Below are 5,416 nucleotides of genomic sequence, written 5' to 3'. Positions count from 1 at the left end.
GGGCAGTGTTTTGTTCTGCTGTGCATAAGGTCACTATGAGTCGGTACCGACTCCATGGCACCTAACAACAAAAACAATGTCTGAAGGAGCTCTGGTAGTGTAGTGGTTATGAGTTGGATTGCTAACCTCAAGGTCAACAGTCCACGGGAGAAAGATGAGGCTTTCTGCTCCCATAAAGATTTACAGCCTTGGAAACCCTATGCAGGGTTGCTATGAGTTGGAACTGACTCCACAGCACATGACCACCATCACCTCCATCATCAATGTCTGATTGGCTGTTCAAACTCACTAGCGCTCCTTGGAAACCCTATGTAGGGTCTCTATGAGTTGAAACCAATTCGATGGCACTTGATAACAACTACAATGGCAAATGATCACAAATATTTTGGTGAAATGTCTTGTCCATGTCTCTGCCCATTTTTTCATTGAGTTGTCTATTTCTTATAAAGGTGATAAAGTTTTCTATAAATTTTAGAGATTAGTCCTTTGAGATGTCATGGCAAAAAAAAATTTCCTAGTCTGTGGGCTAAAAAGTAATTTTTGAAGATGATAATTCAAATTTTCTCCATCTCAAATCAAAGCTGTTTTTCAGTTGGCACTTGAGTTACCATGGGTTCAGAGGCCAGTTCAGACTCACCACTGCCCTGGACTCTGCAAACATGTGTGTCACAAGTTAGCAGACAGCCAGAAGGCACGCCAAGCCATGTGTCACAGAGGGCCGTTCACCCAATGGTGAGGGTGCCAGGCAGCGAGCAGATGTCACTAACCCCTTCCCCTCGGAGGCTCATTCAAGTCAGACGCAGGACCCCAAGTCCTGCCCTTGACATGCTGTGAGTCCACTCTAGGTTTCTGCTTTCTCACCAAGGGACTAGATCCTGGCTCTTAGCCACTTCCAAGGACCCATGAGGAAGAGCTCAGGTGAGCACTGGGCAGGAGGAATGGTACCTCAGCCTGGAGAAAGAGTATAGCGAAGGCCTCCGTGCCTGGCTTTACCTGGGACTGCTTGCCTACGTCCTTCCATGGGGTGGGTCTGGATGTGAGCCATTGTCCAGGCCTGGCCTTCGAGCCGATCTGACCTGTCATGGCTCCAAGGTTGGGCAGAGAAGCAGCCTTTGTGTCCACCACCATTTCCTCGTCCTGCCTGAATTACTCTTGGTGACTGCAGGGACAGGTGACAAAGACCAGCCCCCAGTCAAACCACTTCCCTTCTGGGGACCGGGTTTCCTCACTCCCGGCTCTGACAGCCAATCTTCTTGCGAGTCACTCCATCAGCACCTGCCAGGTCAGACAGGGTGCCCAAGTCTGACTTGAGAAGCTTGAAAGAGTTTTATAAACTAGATGTGAGTTCAAACACTTCCCTAAGAACCTGGACACATCATTTAGCCATTCTGAGATTTACTTCATTCCCTGTAAAGTTGGGACTAATGGTTCTCACCACGTAGACTTGATCTGAGGATCAAATGATATGGTATGCACAGGCGAGAATAGCAAACACGAGGTCAGTGCTTACCCTGAGGCGCTGGGCTAAGGATTACTACCTCCATTTTGCAGATGAAGAAATGGAGCTCAAAGAGATCATCTAACCTACCCAAGGACTCTCAGGGTGATGCTGGGATTTGAACCTCGGTCTCCCAGGCCAACATCTTTGCTCTTAATCCACCATGATTTCCCTGCTCTTAAAGCCCCAAGTTCAGCACGCACTGGTGTTCAACAAGTGGTAGCTCCTCAGGCCCTGCCCCCCTTCCTCTCTGTCCCCTTCTCAGCTGGCAGATTCTTCCAACAGCTGTGGTCAGGTGGGGAAAAACACCCCCAGTCTTCCATGTGTCACTGGAGATCCAGAGTGACTACATAGATAGCATATCAAGGGTTGAGACTTGGGGCCCAGCCTTGGGTCTGGAGTCCACATTTAAACGGCAGCAGGATCTTTTTTCAAATGCTCCTTTACCTGGAATTCCAAAATTATAAAGTACTTCAGAGGAAAGTTGAGGAATCTATTACCTTGGAGGGAGATACCTAGGTTTTAATCCTAGCTCTCATCTGCAAAGTCTCAGCTGGGCAGCCATGCTAAAGTCTTTTGCCCTATTTTGGCGCTCTGGAGTGTGAAATGGGCACAGGTGAGTAAGTGACCTGCAATAGCCCTTCCGGCAAGGAGACCCTCTCTGTGCTTCGGACGTTCAGCTTGGGAGGTGATAGGGAAATACACAGGGCTGCAGCCAGGGTGATGTTGTCTGTAGACAGGGTGGTCCTGTCCTGGCTCTCCCAGTTTTGGATAGTACAGATGAGCTGAGGAATAGCATCTTCCCATCTCACACCCACCCACTGGCCCGCAGACATGTGGTGTTCACAATTGTCTCTTAGTTTCAGGCAAATCGGAGCAGAATGGAGCCAACAGAAGGTTTGACGAGCACTGCTCACCAGAAGGCACACACTACTCCCTCCTCTTGCCACAGCCTGGGGAATTCTAGTTAGTTTCTGGAAAAAAGCATCAATAGAATGTGGCCAATGTACCAATCTTCAAGGTCACCAGTCACTAAACTAACTCAGGTTCTTGGAGCATGTTCCAAATTAGTTCTGTCAGATTCCAAAGCTTACTTTGAGACCAACCCTTTCTGCAAGATGGAAGAGAGATGAGAAAAATATTCTTTTGATCTACTACCCCAGAGGAAAAAGTTTAGGAAGATACTCCTGGCTCTTGGAAGCTAGAAGATTCTTATACATATGAGAGGACTTCAAGTAGTTCACGGGAAAATTCCATTATTCTTTGACTCCGTTTTTCTATGAGCTTTTTGAGGCCCCTTTTTGTATTTGCAAGTCTTGTGTAAAAGGGGAAATTCTGAAGAGGTAGTCTGAGGCAAGAAGCCCAATGGTTGCGGGGGATCGCATACCCAGAAGTTGTTGTGAGAGTATATTCTGGTGCAGTCTTGTTGGAGGGCAATCCAGAAGTTTCTACATTTAAAATATATTCACCCTATGACATAGCAAGCTTACCTCTAGGATTCTCTCCGACAAGTGTCCACTCACATGTGCACAGAAACAGATACGCAAATGGCTTGTGCTTGTCTACCAAGCCCGGTGTGGTGCTGTAGGAGAAGCAGTGAACTGCTAAAGTCAAGGCCAACTGTTCAAGCCCACCAACGGTTCCTTGGAAACCCTATACAGAGTCACTATGAGTCGGAACCAACTAGACAGCACTTAAAAGAACAACTAAACTAAAACTTGGCAGTCCAAACCTACCCAGTGGTATCGCAGGAGACAAAGATGATAAGTCCTTATAATCGGGAAAAATAGGAAAAAACCTAAATATCGATTATTAAAAGAATGGTCAATTGATCACGTTTCCATGCCACAGAAAGAACACTTTGCAGACATTTCCATGACAGTATAGATAGAACGATCCTGTTTTTATAAAACAATACAAAACAAAACAAACAACGAAGCAGGTCATACAGCATACATACCACAAAATAATGACTAGATGGTCACATCCCCAAGCGGCTACCATCATGTGTCTCTGAGGAGGGTCTGGAGCTACATGAAAACTTCTAGGTCACAGACTTCTTGGTCTGCCTATCTAAAGGTGTTAATTTTGCTGACCCTTTCAAAGAATTTACTTTTGGTTTTGATGTTTTCTTTCTTTTTCGCGTCTTTCTGCTCTCATCTTTGTTGTGTTATACCTTCTGTTAGTTTTGAATTTAATTTTTTCTACTTTCCTAAGGTGGATATAAGTAATTTGAGACCTTTCTTCTTTTTAAATGTAGACAATGTTGTTGTTAAGTGCCACGGAGCTTGTTTCTACTTACAGTGACACTATATAAGGTTTCCCAGGCTTTTGCAGGAGCAGAAAGCCTCATCTTGCCCCCGTGGAGTGGCTGGTGCACTCAAACAGCTTAAGGACTAAGGTACGCCTGACCCAAGTCATGGATGGTATTTTCAATAACCTCATACGCATGCGAAAGATGAATAAGGAAGATCATAGAAGAATTGATGCATTTGAGTCATGGTGTCGGAGGAGAATATTGAACGTATTTGGGCTGCCAAAAGAACCACAGATCTGTGTTGGAAGAAGTGCAGCCAGAGTGCTCCTTGGAGGCCAGGATGGCCAAACTTCGTCTCTCATACTTCGGACATGTCAGGAGGGACCAGTCACTGGAGAGGGATATCATGTTTGATAAGGTGGAGGGTCAGAAAAAAAAGAGGAAGACCCCCAGTGAGATGAATTGGCAAAGTGGTAGCATCAACAGGCTGAAACGTGGCAACAATTGTGAGGTTGGCACAGGACCAGGCAGTGTTTTGTTCTGCTGTGCATAGGGTCCCTATGAGTCGGTACTGACTTGATGGCACCTAATAGTAACAAAAACAACATGATTTTTGTTGTTGTTTTTTTATTAATATCAAAGTATTTTCTAATTTCTCTTGTGATTTTTTTTTTTTTTTTCTGTGACGATTAGTTACTTGGAATTCTGATGTGGCGCTGTAGGATAAGCACTGGACTGCTAACTGAAAGGTGGTTCAAGCCCACAAGCCACTCCTCAGAAACCCTATACAGGGTTGTTATAGATTGAAATCAACTCAACGGTACTTAACAACAACAACAAAATTGGTTATTTAGGAATATTCTGCTTAATATCCATATATTTTAATATCCTGCAATCGTTGGTTTTTCATTTCTTTCCACTGAGGTCAAAACACATATTTTGTATTATGTCAATCATTGAGACTTGTTTTATGGCCTACCACGTGCTTTATCCTGTTCTTGGTGTACATGATAAGAATGTGTCTTCTGTTATTGGGGTGTTGTTGTTATTGGGTGGAGTGTTCTGTAGCTGTGTATCAGGTCTACTTGTAGTGCCATTCAAGTCTTCTATCTCCTTGCTCATCTCCTGCCTCGTTGCTTTATTTATTATTATTGAAAATGGAGCATTAAACTCTCCAACTATTATTGTTGTATTGCCTCTTTCTCACTACAGTTTTTGCTACTGTTTTAGGTATTTCTCTGAGGGGACTTGAAAAGTCTGTGAAAAAATTCCATTAACCTTTAATTCCATTTTCCATGAGATTTTTGAAGCCCCCTCATACATTTGTAATCGTGATATATTCTTGACAGACTGACCCTTTAATCATTTTGAAATGCCCTTCTTTGTCTTTAGTAACATTTTAGCCACTCCAGATCTCTCTTTACATCCTTTTATTTTTACCTATTTGTTGAGCAGTCAACCTATTTGATCTAACATATAGTTAGGTTATTTGTGTGTGTGTGTAGTTAGATCATTTGTATATATATATATATAGAGAGAGAGAGAGAGAGAGTTACTGATGAAGATCAAAGCCCATAGCCTTTGGTATAGATTGCATCTCAATGTAAAGAAAACAAAAATCCTCACCACTGGAGCAATAAACAACATTCTTATCAATGGAG

This window comes from Chrysochloris asiatica, unplaced genomic scaffold (genome assembly GCF_000296735.1).
Source record: "Chrysochloris asiatica unplaced genomic scaffold, ChrAsi1.0 scaffold00092, whole genome shotgun sequence".
Lineage (NCBI taxonomy): Eukaryota > Metazoa > Chordata > Mammalia > Afrosoricida > Chrysochloridae > Chrysochloris > Chrysochloris asiatica.
The sequence above is the reverse complement of the archived record's forward strand: the minus strand, read 5'-3'. Positions refer to the sequence as shown.